Below are 21400 nucleotides of genomic sequence, written 5' to 3' on the forward strand. Positions count from 1 at the left end.
AAAGAAGGAAGAGAGGTGCAGATAGTACAAGAGATTTGCAGAATGAGGTCAAGAGAAGTGCAGAGGAAAGCAAGAGTGGCTTGCACACCATTAGTACCAATTTAACACCCACATTTTAGCAATAAGTAACAGGTGACTATTCTAAGTTTGCAAAGGGCCTTCCACCACTCTGTAACCCTTGTCACTGCATTTTTGGTAACGTTTGAGCTGTTTGAGCTAGAAACAAGGCTTTTTTTGTTCAAATCTGCAGATTAGGGTGCAGATGATGAATTATGTGGCTAATGCAGAAAATCTATAATTGTGCAAAAAGTTGGTGCAGCCAAACAGTCACATAATTCCTGTGGCCCTGCTCATACCTCTGACTAGGTCCACAAGGGCTCCTCAGTGATTCCATCTTTTTTTGTCTCACTGAGTTCATAGTTGAGCTTCTATGGAAATGAGGAAGACTAAACCTGAGGTTACCACGCCACGACACAAACTACCATACCACATAATTACTCTCCATAACACATAATCCCACTCTACATAATTCCTATACACTAAATACCACATACTTTCTATCCACATAATGCACAACATACCACATAATTACACTACACACAACGTACTTCCACTCCACTCCAAAAAACATTAGTAAAAAAAACGTTTGTATTTGCAATGTCAATACCTCTAATTCTGGCAAATCCGAAACCTATTACATTGCAAACACTTCTTTAACTAGTAGTCACGTTTGCAGAGTGGTGGAGAAAGGGTGCTGGGCCTCTGTCCAGCGCTCAGGATCTCGGGTGCATTAGGCTTACAGGAGGTACCAGAAGGACTTCTTGGCCACCAGAGTCCCTCAGGAGTAAATTGGACTTATCCCCCATCCCGTAGTCTGCCAAGAGGCGCGTTTGCAGAGTGGTGGAGAAAGGGGGGCATGGCCTCCGAAGACGTCTTTGCAATCCCACTGTGCGGGACTTACTGGAGGTAACAAGAGGGGTAGTTGGGCCCCAAGGACATCCTTGGGGGCCAACTACCCCTCCTATTACCTCCAGTAAGTCCCACACAGCAGGATTGCTAAGTTCGAAGAGCAGGCCACGCCCACTTTGCCCACCACAGTCCCCTTCGCTGCCGAGGGTCCTTTAGGGGCCAATAAGCCTACCTCTTACCTACAGTAAGCCCCACACAGTGGGATTGCTGAGAGGTGGACCAAGGCCATGCCCCCTTTCTCCACCACTCTGCAAATGCGCCACCTGGCGTGTTCTAAGTTGGGGGATTAAGTCCCCTTGAATACTGAGGGCCTCGGACCACCTCTCTGCAACTCAGCTCTGTGGCACATACTGGAGGTACCTGGTGGGCTAGTTGGCCCCCAGGGACCCCGAGTATTCAAGGGGAATTACTTCCCCAACTTACAACGCACCACAGGCATTTGCAGAGTGGTGCAGGGAGGAGGCGGGGCCTCCGGCAAGATGGCAGCTTTTTTTAAATTCTTTTTTTTAAAGGGGGGCTTGTGGTCCCCCTTCTTTTATTATTTTTTGTCCCCTGGGAACCCTATCCCCCAGGGCCTGACCCCTATTTATAAAAAAATATATTTTTTTAACAGGAAGGGGGCAGGGTGGTGCCTTTCCTGAGGCCAATTTTGGCCCCTGAGACCCCATCACCCGAGGCATGGCCAGTCTTTTTTTAAAAAATGTATTAAATTATTTGGAGGGGGGCAGTGTGGCCCCCTTCCTCAGGCCAATTATGGCCCCGGGGACCCCACCTCCTGGGGCCAGCCTTGTTGTATTAAAATTTCTGTTTTATTTTGCAGGGGAGGGGGCTGCGTGGCCCCCCTCCCGGGACACTTCTGGCCCCGGGGACCCCATCCCAGGGTCCTGGCCTCTCCATTGGAGATGATGGGGAGAGCCACAATGCCCCCACGGTCCCACCGGTTCCCCGCCTCGTGCGGGAGCTGGCATTGCATTTGCACAAGGGAAGCTGCTGACATGCAGCTCCCCTTGTGCAAAAGCAATCCTGCTTTGCTTGATTGAAGCAAGAGCAGGTTTTCCTGCTCTTGCTCCAATGAAGCAAACAAGAGTTTGCTATGACAGGGTGGGAGCCATGCCCCCCCCTGCCATTGCAGACAGCAATGTCCCGGGGGTGGGCACCCCGGGCCAATGCTGGAGCTGGCTTTGGGGGATGGTGGTCCCCAGGGCCATCAAGGGCTCCAGGAGGGGGACCGCGCTCCCCCCCTTTATTTCTAAAGCCCCAGGAGGTGGTGGTCCCCGGGGCATGTGGGGGGGCTCAAGCCCCCCCCACACATGTTTAAATTAAGAAAACACAGCCCCGGGGAGGTGGCGGTCTCCGGGGCTGCAGGGGGGGGCACATTCCCCCCGTGTTTAATTGGCAAAGCCCTGGGGAGGTGGTGGTACCTGGGGCATGTGGGGGGGCTTGAGCCCCTCACACATATTGTATTTTATGAAAATCATTGATGATTTGCGTGCCCCCCCGCAAATCATCAATGAAGCCCCGGGGAGTTGGCGGCCCCGGGGCTGCGGGGGCTCCCTTGGGCCTCCACTATATAATTTGAGATTGCTCCGGGAACTGGCCCACCCGGGGGCTTAACTATAACAAAGCATGGGAGCCTGCGCTTCAGTTTTATAAAATTTTCTATGCAGGATTTGCGCACCCAGCACGAATTCTGCTGTTTAAAAAAAAAACCTACATTTTTTATGGCCCTGGGGGTTCCTGTGGGACCCCCTCAGCAGGCCTAGGGGGTCAGGGTGTTTCTACCCTGCACCCTTTTCTTGTTTTTTAATGTTTCTTTCACTGTTTTCTTGTGACTCGGTCACCGAATCCCAAACCCTAAAAAACACCCTTACCATTCAATTACCTTACCCACCCCTAAACCCTAAAAACATCCTTACAATACTATATCCTTATCTAACCTAAATCTTAAAAACACCCTTACCACATTCTACTTTTATTACCCCTAAACCATAAAAACACCCTTCCAACCCAATACCCTTAGCCACCTGTAAAACCTACATACTCACTTACCACCAATACCTTTACACATGCCTAAACCCAAAAACTGCTGTTACCATCCAATACCCTTACCCACTTCTATACCCTAAAAATGCCCTTACCACCCAATACCATTACCGAACCCTAAACCCTAGAAGCACCCTTATCAGTGAATAAGGGGATGTTATCCTGAACATGGTGAAGGCATATCTTTTATATGACACTAATTAATTTCCCCTCCATTCACAATGATCCAGTCTTTGCAGAATGCACAAATCTTCTCGCCCAAACAACCTCAGGCTACCAAGCTTTATCAACTTCAGAATTTCTTAAGGTTTCCTGAAGATGTTTATGATAAGCATATTGTGATCACCCCTTGGCTGAGGAGATAGTGACAGAAAAGCAGGTCTGCAGAACGAATTAATTAGTATTTATTGGGAAATGTTTCTGTTTTTTGCTGACGACTCAGGATTAAAAAGACAATCATTGTCTGGTTCCACTCAGAAGCCTCTCAGATAGTTAATTGTGTATCACACAACTGCAATTAGCCTTGACAACATACCATATCAATAGAGGTGCTTTTGCAACCACTATCTTTCCTGAGCTGCTTGTCCATGATTTGGAAGCCAGAGCCAAATTTCACATGTCTGGAATGTTTCTCAATGGCTCAATTCTCAATATCATGACACAAACGTTGCTATGTAAACCCTTGGTGTGCATTAATTCTACAACTGAGAACGGAGGCATGCCCCTGTTTCTCTTATATGTCTCAATGTTATGTCCTTTTGAGAGCAGGATTTGTAGTTGAAACATTGTCTCTCATATTCCATTTTTAGTGATGCTCTCTTGCAGCTTCACATTTAAATTAGCATACTGCCATATCAACGGAGGCATTGGCTTCTGATCCCCTGGCAGAGGACCACTTGACCTAACACCAGGTGTCTGTCTGCTAGTCAGGGATCTTTAAAGCCTTCACTGCATTCAGTGGTGCTGTTGTTACAGAGAAGTATGTGAACTTCGCAGAGTGTGTGTGCCATGATTGTTGTTCCCACTCAGAAAAGTATTGCTAGAAAGAAACGTTTTATTGTTGTAAAAAAAAGAATAGGCCAAAATAATGGCCCTTCCCAGTACCAACAATCACAGACTGGAAAACCTAGTGATGAATGAATTAAATTAATTTTATAAAGCGCACACATACCCAAGGGTGTCGTAGCGCTAGATGAATTCCCCAGCCAAAATAGTGCGGCACAAACACACCTGAGACCTGTTGACTAAGTGGCAGGAAGGCCACCAAGCAAGGGGTTTGCACCGGTGTAAACAAAACAATTCCTCCACCTCTAAATGGGATGGGGGAAGTCTAGATTTGATGCTGTTCCTTGTCCGCCAAACCCTAAAATACCCCTATGTATCCCTCTGCTTAAATATGTGAAATAGAATTGTAACAGAATTGTGCAATTTAAAGATGTAAATCAACACTTCTTGCACGACTTTGTGTCATCCCCCAAAAGCCCCCTAATGTACAGCACTCTGTTGCTTTTTAGATGTGTTCTCACTGTAAAAATACCAATGTATACATAACAATGGCCAGGCAAAGAGCAAATATGAAAGCACCATACTGTTTGTATAGTATCTGTTCCTATCAATGATCTTTTCTTCCCTCGCTATGATCACATGGAACTAATGCAAAATTAATTATTTTGCAAGAATGTAAACATATTTTTTGTGTGTAAGATTCTTAACAAATGCATGCAAAATAGTGAGAAAAATTAACTAATAAATTGTACGCAACACTGGACTTCTATATAATGTTTTCCTCAACATAATGTGTTGAATATTTCACCTTCATTTTTGCTTGGGCTTGGCGGTAAGGAAAATGGAAACAACTCTGCTAGCAAACCAGTGGTTTGTAAGTGCCTTTGTGACTTTAACAATGATAGGATCTTGCAGTAAGATTTGAAACAAGACGTTTCTGTTAACAATTGCTATTAAACGATTGAAGCAGCATTTGCCTAAGCAAACCTATTAAGGTGTACTGTGTAAAGCAGCAGAGACAGATCTTGACAAAGCTCGCATATGTATAATTTTCCACACCAGTGTGTATGTATGTAAACAAAAAAGCACTCTTCATATAACATGAATGATTTCCAAAGCAGGTAGTGGCTTTCAAAAACCTTTTGAGATGTGGCAGTCACTACTTAAATGCTTAGATTGCCAATTGAGCTTTGTTGTAATGCCTTCATTTATTTTGCCCAAGCATACACGAATAAAATATGTAGTTCTTTACTTCTAGCTCGCACACTTGACACAAAGTGCTGCTTACCTGAAGATTAAGGGCATATGACATTGTTTTGCTTCGTGTTGGAGGGAACAATTAAGAAAGATAGTATGTGGGCGTTTATTTAATATCAGTCATGCAGGAATAAAGGTATTATCAAACCAGGAGACATTTCTGCACTCAGGTTTATCACATCTATATAATGACAATTCAGAAGCATTTGAAAGCCTGCATTAATGTATGCTATTTATAATTGGGTGCATTCAACAGCATATGTTTGTCTGGTATTTTAACAGAAATATACTACGGGAATACTAGAAGAGCAACAATTTGTACTGAAGCCTCTATCCAGCAGCATGAGTAATCAAGCACCCTTGGGTGTTTGTGCTAAGAGTGGGTGGGTGAGCAAGTGTGAGCTCTTTCATTTCTCAAAGTCTCCTTTACTTACTGAGGTTTAGGACATATACATGTACCAGTGGTGGTAGACAATAATGGACTTTCAAATAGAAGGTTCCAGATGTACACATGGTAGAAGATTCTTTCACTGTTCAAAGTCCCAGAGCAAGTTAAGGTAGTATGAAACAGATTCTGGGCCCAGTAGAGGCTAGGATGCTTTTCAGCGACCCTGTACTGGGGAACTTACAGCATGTGGATTAACATGTCAGAAGTATCCTTCCTGTACATGTGAAGACTCCACCTCCTTCATTACAGTCATTTGGAGGGCGACAGAAGCCCTGGATCTCAACCTACATATGCAGGAAGTTAATACAGATATCTTGACAGCGTTTCTGAATACAGCACAGACTAGACAGGAATCTCTTTACACCCTTTAGTGAGGCCTTCACTGATATGCTGTTGGGCATCTTGGCAAAGCCAGGATATTGCTCTCCAGGGAACAGGCAAGTGGCAAGACGATATAGCCGGTTCCTAAGGTCCCTGGGTTTCTGCTCCAATGGCCCACCGCGGGGAGTATAGTAGTGCAGGCATCCTCTAGCCACCTGAATCAAAACATGTTCCCTACCACCCCACCCAACAGTGAATTAAACCGATGGAGACAATCGGAAACAAGTATTCTCATATACCAGCCTTGGCTCATACCTCCTGGAATGGTACATTGATCTCCCAAATAACTAGAGTGTTCCCTCCTCTATTCCTCCTTTGACTCGTGCCAAACCTCATTTTGCTACTAGGATCTCCCAAATAACACTTTCTAGTCTCTTCCCCTCCTCTTTCCCTCCTTTATCCTATTCAATCCTACTAACAGACTCCCCTGTCCACCCAACCATTTAACTTGTTCCCCTGTACTAATCCTGTACTATTCTACTTTGGATTCTGGAGTAGCGTGCTACTTGCTGAAAAGCACTTCAACGCCTCATTGGGGTAGTAAGAGCTATAAATACAACTACAATTACATCTTTAGGGGCTTCTTCAGGTCTCTTAATTGAAGTATGGGCATATTGATAAACATATGAATCCAGTGGGAATGTAACCATCCACATTTACACCTCTTAGTTGCCTCACACTTTTACAACTAACATGAATGAGACAGAAATGCCATGTCTTCGAGTTGAATCAATGAATGATGAACTTGACAGTCTGGGAACACAAGTCCAAATTCTAACCTGTTTCACATGCAATGACAAATCAAACGAGGTCTGCGCTACAGATATTGTTGGTACTGTACTAACAGATGCTCTCATAGACGGCAAAAGTCCTTGCAAGTTGAATGTCTATAACTGCATATTCCTTCCATGCTGCACTATGTGAGTTATGTTATTACATGCCTTTATTTATTCTGACTGGCATAATGTACCCTGGTTGAAACATAGTCTTCAGTACATCAAAGCTGGATACTTTTCGGAAATATAAGGTGTTGCACATGTTAAACTAACGCAATGATTTTTGCAGATGTTTTATTTGAAGCTAGGCATGTGTATTTCATCTCTGCTGGTTAAAATATAGGCCCTGTTTTTAGAAGCATTCACTGAGTGCAATAAATGTATTTAGAAAGACGTTTGCCCTGTAGTTCACTGTGCTGGTATTCCTTGGTCCGTGCCTGGATCGCTAGTGATTACTCGGTCAAAGTCTAATAAACTGTCTATACAGAATTTACTAACATTTGTAGGGATGGACACCACATACTCTGCACATTTGCCTTTATCTAACAACACTGCCAAATAGTTTCAGGTGGTCCCATGTATGTTGTTATAAAGTACGGATAATGTATGTATTATTTCTTCAAAGTCACCAAAGGTCTTGTGGAACTGAAAGCGAAATAATCTTAAAATTTCAAGTTAGGATTGTGTCCATAGTTTGCAATACATAGCACAAACACTCTGGACATTGTTATACACATTAACAGAGTTTTTTAAAGAAGTCTCAGATGTTTGTACATTACAGAGTTTTCCTGTGAGATTTCATTTGTAGATATCTCAATGATGAACCCTGGACTTGTCTTTAGAAAGGGGAGTATGTCTACAGGCATGACCAAATTGGTAGTGGGTCAAGTGAGTGTCAAGCTCAGATAAAATGTATCTGTAAGGGGCCTTACGAAAGAAGATGTAGGCACAGATTTACAAAGATTTGTTGTCGTATCCCAGACCAAATCCTTTTTGGTATTTACAAAGCTATACAAAGGTCAATTTGCATGGCTTTAAAAGACAAAAGAAGAGTAAGGTAGCACACTGCACTGTCTTCTGTTATAATGTGTCACGTAGGTGTTCCATGGGTGGTGCCAGGGCGTTTCCATGTAACCCCTGTGGATTTTGACAGAAACCCATATTAACAAAGAGATGTAAACATGGGTTTGCTCCAAAATGATGCACCTGCTTGAGAATGGCGAAACAAGAAGACATATCTCTGTTTCTCATCATTATTTCCTATTTGCAGGTGAGCTCCCTTCAGCAACGTAAATCCAAAGAGGAAATTGCCTCAAACGATAGTGTTTGTACGGGAAGGTACACCTTCCTGCACAAAAACTATCCTGACCATAGCACAACACCATTTTGCTGTTGTGAAGTGGTGCCTGTTTTGGCGCTAGGCTGCCCAAAGTGCACCAGCACATGGAGAGAGTAGACCTGTGACATTTCTTTGAAGATAAGGCTCAGTTCTGCTCTCTCCAGGTGATGCAGCACTTTAACTTTACTTGCTGGGTTGTGTCTCACCACTTCCTTGGAAATATGGCCCCCAATTTGGAGATAGTGTAAACATCAAACTTAACTACCCTGTAAAGGATACATTTAAAAAATATCAGAGGCTAGTGAAAGTAAACAATTTGGTAAAAAGCTCGCCTTTGTAACTGAAGTTAGTACTTTAGTTGCCTATGCTATTTTCAGTGCTATGAACAACAGGCCAATAAAGAGGATTGGATCAATGTGATTTAGGATCCGTCAAGGCAACATAAAGCTTTAATATAGCATTCTGTATTCTACTGGGCATATTATTTTCAGCCATATTTGGAGCTGTGTGCAACATGTTACCCAGATAATATATGGCTGTGTGGACAGAAGCCCTAGGCTCTCGTATAATTACTGTTTTTAATGGGGTAGAGCCCTTTTAATCTTGATGCTGCGAGACATCTCCAGACACATGCTCAGGGAATCTTCAAGAGTGTTACCACCTTTTTCAAAATACTCTTTTAGCCCCAGGATTTTAGAGTTCTCTCTTCTGTTTCTATGTTGCAGATCCTTCATGAGTCATTCAAGTTGAGGATTTCCCTGCTATTTTCTTGTTCTTTTGCTGTGGAGTGGACCTCCCAGGGAGGTATTTAGCCCACATGTAATGTTTTTTTGGCCTAGGCTATTATTGTACTTCTGCTTAAGGTGAAGTTGTGCCTAGGAACCTGAGCATATTGTTAATCCAAAATGCTATACATTTTACAAATGAATGACCCACATTGTCCAGCAAGTCTGGTAGCAAAATGAATGGCAGGGATTTAGCCAAGCTGTTTTAGTTAACCAGTTAGTATAATGTAGTTATTTTCTACCCATGTATAACTGTGATGATTATGCAAGCCCTAAACATTGAGTTCACCTAACTATAAGAGGGAATGCTATAGTTATTTGGGAGAAGACAAGTCCTATTCCACATCATATGTGGACACATCTCAGCTATTAACTCATAACACATGAGCATCCATTATTATGGCAGACAGTTTCATATAATTACTCAGCCAGCTGGATACTGATTTCCTCAAACATCAACAGAAATGCAAGAGACACGAGCTCTCATCATTTAGAAGCAATGTAGGTATATGAGGCAAAACCATCCATGATATCCAGAGATCAGATAAAATGCCCTCTTATAAAGATAAAGACTAAATGCTTCTTCTTTTCACTAATGTTTTTGGTACTACATCTTCATAACTTGCTGAGGAAGTCATAGAACCAAGGGAACAATGTACACATTTGTCTTAAGGACTAAACATTGAATTACCAAATGGTAAGACACCAAATAGCAGGTTGTGTAATCATAGAGAAACGTGATTGTTTGTTGCATCTAATTAAAGCAGTAGGGATGTGTGCAGTTTCAAAGTCCATTGTATCACAACTCATGAATTTTATTAAAACCTTTTTTAGCTTTGCAAAATAGGACTTTTAAGAAGATTCAAATTAAAAGTACCGTTTTAGTGGCCTTTCAGGTCAGTGGGGAAGCTTTCTTTCTGTTTAGGCCACTTGGGAAGGGCCATGGAAATGAATGCATGTACTCTACCTCACCCATGCCCCTTCCATCGTTTTCTGCCCAGTAAGCACTTTCACCTATTGTCATCCCAAGGTCCCTGTGGATGAAACAGATTCCCCACCAACCAAACACCATGCTGGAGCTCCACATCCCCACCACTAACACACCATTCCAAGGCTCAAGCCATAACTAACCCTAAGCACCATCCCAGTATTCCAGCCATTTGCATCCCTCTCATCTGCTATTAATTTAGCTGCTTTTTGTACTTTATTTGACTTTGGTGTTCTGTTGTGCTTATGATGTTAAAAGGATTCTGTCTACTATGTGCTGTTTAAGTATGATCATTTGCAGGTGAGACTGGAACAATAGTATAGGTGCTGTTACAGAATGGGAGTCTGTTGGATGTGTGTGATAAACCTGGTCTACAATGAAATATTATTATGAAATTATTGAAGAATAGTGTGGTTGGTTTTAGGCTTGAGTGTTGAGTGTATCAGAGGAATACATGTTTTTAGCTTCCTGGAGTAGCTTTATACCTTTGTGAGATTTTGAGCGGTAGAACACGATGGTGAGTCATACATCCAATAGACGAGTAGTAGAGTTGTCGGGCAGACAAAAGTCATTCATGTAAGGCCATCTTAGTTAGATAAAGTAGGTTAAACAATTGTTATGTTTAATACCATGTTTACAAACAGCACTGCATTGTTTTGAGTACAGACAGTTGTACAAGTTGGCTGGCAGGCAAATATCGATTTCCCTGAGAGGGCCAACAGGATTGCCAGATTCCGGGACTTCCGGTTCCACAGCATTTTAGTGTGGTGATAGCCAACCATAGTCACTATGTTCCTTGAGGTCGGTTAGGGCACCATTCATGAAAGGAGATCAACCCTTCTCCTGTACTGAAGCTGCTTAGATTCTTCAAAACCTACAAGATTTACTATTGCTAGTTATGAACTAACAGTAGTTTGGAATTGGTCCCCAAACCATATTTGTTGTCCTTGTAGCCTGAGTGGCCTCCCCATTTCCCTCATTATTTTGACTCCTTCCATGTGTGGCTCCATCTCATACCTATTCCCTCCTCTAATTATCACAATCCTTGCTCCAGCTGCCTTCCTCCATGTGTACCAATGCTCTGAAAATGGACACTGAGATCAACCATTGTGAACAGCAACCCTTGCATACCCTTCTTATTTTCCTGTATAGTTCCTCAGGAAACTTTGTCTCCAAACCAGACCATGCTGTGCGTTATGCAGATCAAGAGCCTATATCTCTAGAATGTGGTTGGTGTGACTTAGAGGATTTACCTACTACGATCGGCCACCTGGAGTGCCTTCGCATGAGGTGTATGACTTTGCGGCTGACGTAGCTGAGTTAGATGAGTGCTGATTAAAAGATGGCCACTGGGGTGATTTGTCTCTTGTATGAGCGGAATTGAATTAGGTAGTGGACAGTAGCAAACACAATATCTATTGGAGGCATCAAATTAATGTTCAAGGAAGATGGAGCCACTCTACATTAGTATTGTAGAGCAACAGGAGAGCTGTAGAGCATCTCTCCACCCCTCATCTATACCTTAGTGACAGACTTGATCCCAAATTAGGTGTGTTGTGGGTCTTATCATCTTACTATTCCTCCTCTAGTCCATTAGTGTATTTGTCCTAAGTTGCACTGAACTCTACATTGAGGGCCAGATTTACTAACACTTTGTGACGGTTTGCGTCAAACAAGTGATGTGAATCAGTGCAAAGTGTTAACTTCCAGTACACAGCTTGTTTGAATTGTTGGATTTTATATGGTTTTTAGGGGGTATAGGAGAATGGTTATTTAAAATGTTTTTTTTTAATTTGCTTCAATTTGTTTTCTAAATTTTTGTAATTGTTATACATTTTATGAAAAGTTTAGTATATTTTTATAGAAATAGGATTTTGTTTTGTTTTCAATTTTTTTAAATTACATAATTACATATAAAATATTTAATTTGAATTCATTCTTAAAAATGTATAATTACATTTTTAGAATGAGATTACTGTGCTAATATAAATGTATGTGGCAGCAATATTATGTTTAAATTATTTATATTTATATATTTTTATTTTATTTTGCAATTTTTTGTCTAATAAGTAATAAAATAATTATTTTTTGAGAATTATTTTCTTTTATTGAACACATTTTCAACTTTGTTCATAAATGCTTATTAGTTTTGACGGTAAATACTAAGGGGCCTATTAGGATGGCGGGCGGACTTACGTCTTCCTGCCACTCTAGTGGTGCAGGAATCGGCCGCCAGTGGTGCGGCGGTCCCGCACCGCCAATTAGGATGCCACAGTGGCATCCCCCATCCACATCATTATGGCGGGCGGTGCACACAGCACCGCCCGACACAATGCTCTGGCTGCACACTGTGCATTTGGATGCACAACGTGGCAGGAACCGTGCGGGTCCTGCCACGTTGTGCATGCAAATGCTCCCATGTACCCTCCCCACCCTCTCAACATCCTGGGGACCCGCAACGGGCCCCCAACTGGGTAATCCGCATGCCTTTCCGTGGCGGCAACGCCGCCACAGAAAGGCTTAAATCCTGCATGCATAGTAATATGAATGGCGGTGTCTAGCAGACACTGCCACCATATTCAACCCTTTTCGCCCAGTTGACACATTGACCGGATGCAAAAGCCCCGGTACCCCCGCCATCATAATATGGCGGGGGAAATGGGAGGCGGGCGGGAGTCAATGTCGGGTGGATCACCACCACCATGCGGGCAGTGGTGTTCCGCCTGACATTGTAATAGACCCCTAAATTTGATGCTCCCAGAGACAAATATTTTCTACAATGGTGTTTACCTCATTAGCCCCACCCCTGAGTCAAACATTTTCCTCGATGTTGCTAAGAGGCCCATTAGTATGGCGGGCGGTTCGCCCCTGCCGGGCTGGCGGTAGCCACCGCCGGCCCGGTGGGGGTGAACCGCCCACTATCCACACCAGAAAACCCCCCTGCCATATTAGGATGGCTGGGAGGTCTGCGGCAGACGGAAAAAACGTCCGCCGCTTTTCCACTGGTCGACTCGTCGTCCGGGCAGAAAACATGCATAATATGGTGGCGGTGTCTGCATATAATGATGATGGCGGAGTTCAGCATTTCCATGGCGGCGCTGCCACCATGAAAAGGCATGTAGTCTTTTTGGGGGGGCCCATTGTGGGCCCCCCGGGGCTGGGGGTGAGTGGCTGCACTTGGGGGTTACCCATGGTACCCCGACATTTGCGTGCACAAGGTGACAGGCACCGCAACATGCTGTTTTTACATTACGGCAGGTGCTGCTTGCAGCACCGCCCGCCGCAATGCAAACTATGCGGGATGGCCCGCCGGTGTGATGGGAGCCCCCTAGGGGACGGCCCCGCATACCGTTACAGTTGCGCGCTGACTTTGTCTTCCCGCTATTGTAATAGTGCCCTTACTTTGGATTGGGAATAGTAAAACTAACCACTCTTCCTCCAGCCCATATTCCAGTGTTCTGGAAGGTCGCCTCTTCAGTTTCTATCGTCCAAGGCTGATAATTATTTTCTAGAGAGATTATTTTCCACAAAATTATTTCTGATGATTTTGTGATAGAGCACTCTTTATCTTCAACTTTAATGATTAGAGATTCTGCTTCTTCCAGCCTGCTACTCAGTGCACTTACATCTTGGCTGAGGTTGCCCATTTCCGATTGAAGGTTCTCAGTATTTACTTTTGTTGACTGAGTGAGATCATGGAGAGCATTGAGTTTTGATAGTATAGTGTCCATTCTGTTCGAGAAGTCTTGTTTCCCCTTTATAGGAGAGTCTGGTGTTGGTGGTTCTTGTTTTGTTTTCTTTTGGCCCAGCTTTTGTTCCTTGTAGTTCTTATGATCCTTGGGCCCTCGTGGTTCAACTCTATGGTCTTTCTCTCTTATCTTGTGTATTTGTCTCTTAACTTGTGTGGCCCTGTACATTGCAAGAGCAATTTAAATATTCCGCTTGCTGATTGTTGTTAACAGATGATTGATGATGACAGATGACTGTTGTGCAGGGTTGTTCAGAGATATGCAGGATTGTGGCATGATAGTGGCATTATAATTTGGCGAAAGCTGTAACTTCAAGGGCAATATTAAAGACATCATACAATCTCAGTTGACTATAGAAAAATAATGAGGACGATATAGGAGTGAGCAGGAACTTTGCTAACATGTTTTTGACGTAAAAAAGAGAGCGAGCGCTGTTTATAAGTGATGCCAGGTGTAATAAAAACAAATCCAAAAAAATGCCAAGATTTCAAGGAGACGGTGGAGTAAAAGTGCACTTACATACACCACCACTTTACACCACTTATAATCAGCACAGGGCACAAAAATCAGTTGTAGAGCTCAGCAGCTTCTCAACGTTATTTCTCTCTTTTGTTTTCCCTTCACACTATTAAAGCAGGGCATTGTCATACATACTTTTAAAAACATTTTTTGCCAGAGCAAAAAGTAGACAATCCGAATAGTGCCACAAAATCAGCCAGACAATAGGCCTGATTCACAGAACTAACTTAAGACAAAATCCTAAACTTACTACTTTTGGTATTAACAAAAGTTAGGATTTTGTCTTACGTTTGTCTTAAGACAGACTTAAGACAGACTTAAGTTAGGATTTTGTCTTAAGTCTGTCTTAAGTCTGTCTTAAGACAAACTTAAGACAAAATCCTAACTTCTGTGAATACCAAAAGTAGTACGTTTAGGATTTTGTCCTAAGTCAGTTCTGTGAATCGGGCCCACTGTCACCCTGGAAGACTTAATCGGATGGGGCGCTGAGATGATTTTATGAATTGTGTGGAATGCACTAGCAGCTGCCATTTTATCCTGCTGAACAATTAGGTAACAGCATTTTTCACACTATCTCGCTTTAGCAGAATCACCAAGATTGGGCTTGTCAATCCTGATAGACTCAATGATGCTATGTTGACTTGTTGGGCTTTAGGGACTGGTATTAGACCCCGCAGTGCAATGAGTGAGCCAGTAGTACTGGCTTCTGTGGAGAGACCAAGCAAACGCAAGGAGATGTTGGATGGAGCCCTGAAACTTTTCAGACACTCACCCCCAGTCACAGATCTGGGTTGAATCCATCATCGTTCTTTAGCTCACTTCGCCACCTCAGTTAAGACCCAGCTATATGCAAATCAGTCTCGGCCCTGTCCCTCATGGGAACAGTCCAGCCCGAACTGCCAAGCCAGGTCTTCTCTGAAGCGTAAACAAGCATCCTGGGACCTGTTTCGGGGTAACATACCTCATAAGCCAGGAAAGCTTGAATCCAGTGACAAAGTAAGCAATGGACACACGTCTGGGCATACCCTGCCAACTTAGGGCGAACAAGGCAAACACAAGGAGATGATGGACGAAGCGTTAAAAATTTTCAGACACCCAAGCCCAGTCATAGATCTGGGTTGAATCCATTATCGTTCTTTAGCTCACTTCGCCACCTCAGTTGAGACCCAGCTATATGCAAATCAGTCTTGACCCTGTGCCTCATGGGAACAGTCCAGCCTGAACTGCCAAGCCAGGTCTTCCCTGAACTGGTTTTGGGGTAACATCCCTCATCAGCCAGGCTAGTTTGAATCCAATGGCAAAGTGAGCAAGGACCCACGTCTGAGCATAGCCTGCCAACTTAGGGTAAGCAAACACAAGGAAATGATGGATGGAGCACTGACATTTTTCAGACACTCACCCCCAGTCCAGATCTGTGACTGCGGGTGAGTGTCTGAAAAGTTTCAGTGCTCTGTCCATCATCTCCTTGTGTTTGTTCTGAGGAGAGATGGGCATAACATTTGATCCCATTCCCTCTTCCTGGGAAAGATGGACCTCACTTGGCATATTATATGTTAAAGATCTTATACACCCTGACAGCCCACTAACTTTTGCCACACTAATATCTAAATTCGGCCTCCAACCAATTAATATTTATAACTTTCTGTCCCTTAAAGTTGTTCTTAGAGGTTTTAAAAAACCACTCAAAGCAGACTGTATCAATTTTCTAAAAAACGTAATATCCAAAAACCCTAAAGGCCCCAAAATGTATAAAATACTTAAAAGAACATCATCAACATTAACAGATGAGATCCAAAAAACATGGGACGCATCACGCATTAAAAAAATTGACCCTCATCTTACCGTCACAATGGCCTAGCATCTGTGACTCTATGTTACTACATAAACGTTCGCCTCACGTCTTACAATGCAAACTATGGACAACATACAGAGCATTCGGGACTCCTGAATGGCGTATCTTCATCACACATTTCCAAGGATAGCTGACATAGGACATAACATAATGTCATTGACGTTTTGACAGTGTGTTCAAGTGTTAATAACTATACATCATGTCGGGTCTTCCTCAGGACTAAAACAGAATAAAGGGCATCCTTAAATGTATTGAGAGAAAGACATATGCAGCATGTCCAGAATGGTATCGGTTAGATATATCCCATGATATCTAGGCATCCAGCTGGGGTTCACTCTCTGTGGGGAGGGTTTATTTTGTCTTGATCAGTTAATCTCCTTCAATTGTAGTCCTCTTGGCCCAATCGTTGCTTCATTTGTTTTTAAAGTTAGAGTGTGAGCAGCAGCAGCACCTTTCTTGTCTGCTGTCCTACAGCTGCTGGTCAAAATTTAAGGCTGTCCTTTGTTCTGTTTTAGTCCTGAGGACTTGATGTATAGTTAATATCACTTGAAGACAGGGTCGAAACGTCTAAGACATTATGTTATGTCATATGTCAGCTATCCTTGGAAATATGTGATGAAGATATAAGGATACAGTGAACAAAACGTGTTTTGGTCATTTCGATTATATGTGGTTCCAAGTTCTCATTTCTGTGTATGTGACCACTGGTACATTTTGATTTTCACTCTTTATATGCTAATATGATAGACTGTTCTTTATCTTTTTTGTTTTCTGGACAGCCGTTGAAAAGAGAAATAGGAAATTGTATATATATATTTTGTGATATATGAAACATAATATATTTAAAACATAATTTGATGTTTGTGTTGTGTCAATGAGTTGAAGATATTATTTTCTTAAAATATTGGTGTTATTTGAGTCAGGAGAAGTTTCCCAGCTGTTGAATGGGCTCACTTATAGGCCCCTCCAGTATTTAATGTTTAATGAATAACATTATTTACAATTCCTTTCCCCAACAGAACTGTTTATAGCTCATAACTGTATACCCTGGTTCTGAGAGACACAGGGTAACCCCATTATATTTAATGTGACATTCCTATGTTAGTCAAGTATGCAACCATACTCCCAAACCACCGCGGAAGACCTGGTATGATTGGAGCTATCACAGGAAACGTCACATATAGTGTGACCATTGACATGATGGACAGCATGACATTACAAGCTATTTCAGTATTTTGCACCTGTTTGAAACCAGCTTAAATGTAGTTTTATAGATGTAATTTGTGTGAGGTTTTCTAGTTTACAGTGGCTCTTCAGTCTTGCATATTAAAGTAATATCTTTTTGTACTACAGAATTTGCAAACAATGTCATTCTCCTGATAAGAAGGAGAATGATTTGCTTTGGGTTCATTAACACAATATCAGAGTGGAACTGGAGGTAGTATTTCCTTATATGAGAACGGTTCTGCAAAGTGCATTGGAGAAAAGGGGTGGTGGAAGAGTGCCTTGTACCTCTATGTAATTATTTTGAAAATATCTATGGAGGGGGGTCAAAGGAATTGCAACATTTTGTTTGTAATAGAATCGTTAAGTATAACATACTGCTTATCACTTATGGAATATTGGAGAAGACATTTGTTGGTGGATGTACTGCTTGCTGTTTTCATAATCAGACAGGGTTACTCTCATAATCTGTGCCACAGTCTCACATTTCCATGCTTATGTGCTAATCAAACTCACTATTCGTTCCTGGGAAGGAAAGGTTGTCTGAGACATACAGGACAGATAGTTATTCTGAAGATATAATGTTTTTATAGCAAGCGTTATATGTCTATTTTCAGATATAAGGTATTTAAAATTGCAATCTTGTCTTTAGATATCCATTATGGTCCAGCAGTGTAGACATAAGCAAAGTAGAACCATGCACAGCAGAGTGATGAGTGAGAGTGATAATATCCAGTGTCTCTGTTTTCTCTCTTTATCCCATTCCCCTTTCCCTTAATCTACTAATAGCCAGCATAGTCCTATTGTGTGCACATGGGAGAAAAGTACATTGCTCTCCTTGGATCCGGAATTCAGGTTAGTGCTTTTTGAAAGCTACTGAAACAACCTCTCCAGTTTTCCTTTGAATCACCTCCAAAGAATTCTTGTGTGATTGGGAAGAGTAATTAAAAGTCCCCTACATTGCTGATCATACATTTCTTCATAGCATCTAAATTAATCAAATTGAAGGATATGTCCGTTGTACATAAAGCCTCCTTTCTCTCTACAAATGAATTCACTACCAACTGAAATCCCCTTTTGTATCTTCAGCACCCAAATCCCCAAAGTTCTGCATTTCCCCAAAGAAATTGAGCAGGTCCATGGAAAATAAATTAGACTCACAAACATAAGCCTTTATTTAACTGCAAATGCATAGCATCTGTTAAATTCCTGCCTCTAGTACCCCTTAAACATTTTACACAATAACTATCTATTCTTTACACAGTTTGTAAATACTGGTGAGCAAAATGCAACTTTTTATTTTGCATGTGAATATGCAAAGTTTATCCCTTTGAAAAACATCCTCTTGAAGGTGAAAATTCCTGCAATAACTTTCTGTGGCAAAATACATTTTCCAGAAAAAACCTTCTCCCTTTAAATTTAGCAATTTGCTTCTAATGTGTCCCAAAACCAATTTGTAGGATTTTTCAACAAATTGATTTTACAACTTTGCATCTTTCATGAATTCAAGAAGCTTGTAAAGATTTTTTTTAAAAGAATGTCAAAGTTGATAGAGGAAACCATCTGCAACACTGCACACCACTATTTTTTAATTTATTAGGAAAATATTATTTCCAGAAATGCACACCGTTTCATACGCTTGTTGAGAAATGCTAACATAGCTAACATAGTTGCAACGGTTTCCTTATATGCTATTAAGATGAAAATCACCAATCATCACACTTCTCATACTTTTTTTCTCCCCATTCTGTCCAATACATAACAGTCATCCGACGGATATCCCACAAATTGCTTTTTCTTCCTTTTCGATTGTTCAAATTTATTAATGATTATACATTTGTTTTTAAGACATAAATACACAAACAGTTTAAAAAGTGTTAAAAATGTTACCCCCTACCTGACCCAGCCCATTAATCCTTCTAATACAGATTCAATCTACTTGTCATACCCCTGTCTGAAGATACTTGGGTCAAATATCAATAGCACTATTCTTCCTAGAGTCTCGAGTACCCAGCTAGATAAACATAACTCAAGGAAACTTACATTACTAACTCAAGCATATTTTTAAGACTTTTGCCAAGGCACACACAACATCTAAAAATTCAATTTTTACCAAACATGCAAGTGCATTATTTTGATGTACTGTATCATATTTTAAAAGCAGCAGTTTTAGAATCAAGCTGCAAATCCCATAAAAATGACAATTCATTTAAAAATGAACATTAGCATTTTGAACCCTTAATCCACGTGTGAAGTTATTCTCATCCAAAAAAAAGCATTACATTTCTCAGCCTTTAAATACTGGACTTTGAAAGCTGCCTGGAATTTAAATAATAATAAGTGTTGGGGGCACCTGGAAGAGCTGATATGTATGGGAACACCCTATGATTTCCCCAAGATTACAGCATATCTACATTTGCTGAGGGTTTGTTCCCTACATATTCCATATCAGCCAATCTTGATTCCCTTCTGCTGGCTATATTTAGTTCACTTTTCAAAAGGTGAGATGCCTCAGCCATCTTAAAATTCTCCATTTTAAGGACCCAGCAATCTTACCTAGTCTATTTCTGACCTCCACTGCCAATCTTAACTCACGCCTTTCAATTTCAGAGGCAAAGAGAACCAATGCCTTCTTTACCTCCGAGGATCAGAGTTTATCCTGCAGGGCTGTTTTATAGGCCAGAACATTTGAGGCCTGCAAATCACCTTCCAGTCTTATTGCTGGGCCCATTGCGTTTTTTGGGAAACCTAACAATTTTTTCAAACACTTATTCTCACACCTCTACCAACTTCCCTCCATACTTAGAGGCAATACCTCTGCCCCATAGAGACATTGAGTGGGGACCATTACATTGTAGGTTGTGAAAAGGGGGAACCAATATGGACCACCAGGGGTATTCTTAAACCAAGCTGGGGTCCTATAGTTACACCAATTCATCATCTAGGGCCCAGTTCAGCTTTTTTGTAAATGTCATACCTAAATATTTGTAAGAGGATACCACTTCTATTGTCCTATCACCCAGGGACCACTTAAACAGTTTGGAGTTTTTTCCAAAAGTGATTATTTTAGTTTTTTCCAAACTCACCTTTAGCTTGTTAACCTCACAGTAACTAATAAATCTATTCAATTTCCTCTGGAGGCCTACTTGGGTCAAATCTAAAATAGGCAGATCATTTGCATAAATGAGGCATGGCAAATGTCTGCCCCTTTCTTTTGGCAAAAACAACTGGGTAGCCGCCAGCACCCTCGTGAGATCTGCGAGGAACATGGAGAACAACATAGGGCCCATTTTCTAAGGGGATTCTTCCTGACAGGCTCCCTTCCAAGTCAAGCTCCACTTGGGCCCAATTCTGAGAGTGTAGTTCCTTCAGGATTACCAATAAATGTATCCTGATGTCGCAATTTAGCCCAGAGTATACTCTGATCTACCAATTCAAAAGCAGAGCTAAAATCAATGAAACAGCAGAGCAGACGCTCTATTGTTTCCTTCGCCTTTTGCTCCAAGGACCACAAGCAGAAGCAATGATCAATCATTGAATGTCCACGCTTGATGCCCCCTTGTTCAATTGGGATTATGTCATTACACTCAATCCAATTCTGGATGGGGGTGACCTTAAAGTATAGTTTTGCACCAACATCTAACAGGCTTATCAAGCGGTAGTTACCTGGCACATCCATCTCCCATTTTTATGAATTGAGGTAATTATTGTGCTCTTCGATTTGTGCAGAAGTATACTCGACTTAGTTATGGTTCTAAAAATCTTTGAAAAGTTTATTGCCCACCACATGAGATTACTCTTAATTACAATTGCAGGGTGTTAGAAATTGGGTTTCTGGTTGGCTAGGATATACACCTAAGCCAGGCAGAACCCAGCACTCTAGTCAGGATAAGGAAGTTACACACCCAAGATAACCCCTGCTCACCCCCTTGTTAGCTTGGCAGCGCAATCAGGCTTATCCCAGAGGCAATGTGTAAAGTATTTGCGCAACACACACACACCAGTGACACACTAGGCACAACTCCACTCCCAAAAGGCTGGATGCCCGTGACCTCGCATTGCAGC

The sequence above is a fragment of the Lissotriton helveticus genome, chromosome 11 (genome assembly GCF_964261635.1).
Source record: "Lissotriton helveticus chromosome 11, aLisHel1.1, whole genome shotgun sequence".
Classification (NCBI taxonomy): Eukaryota; Metazoa; Chordata; class Amphibia; order Caudata; family Salamandridae; genus Lissotriton; species Lissotriton helveticus.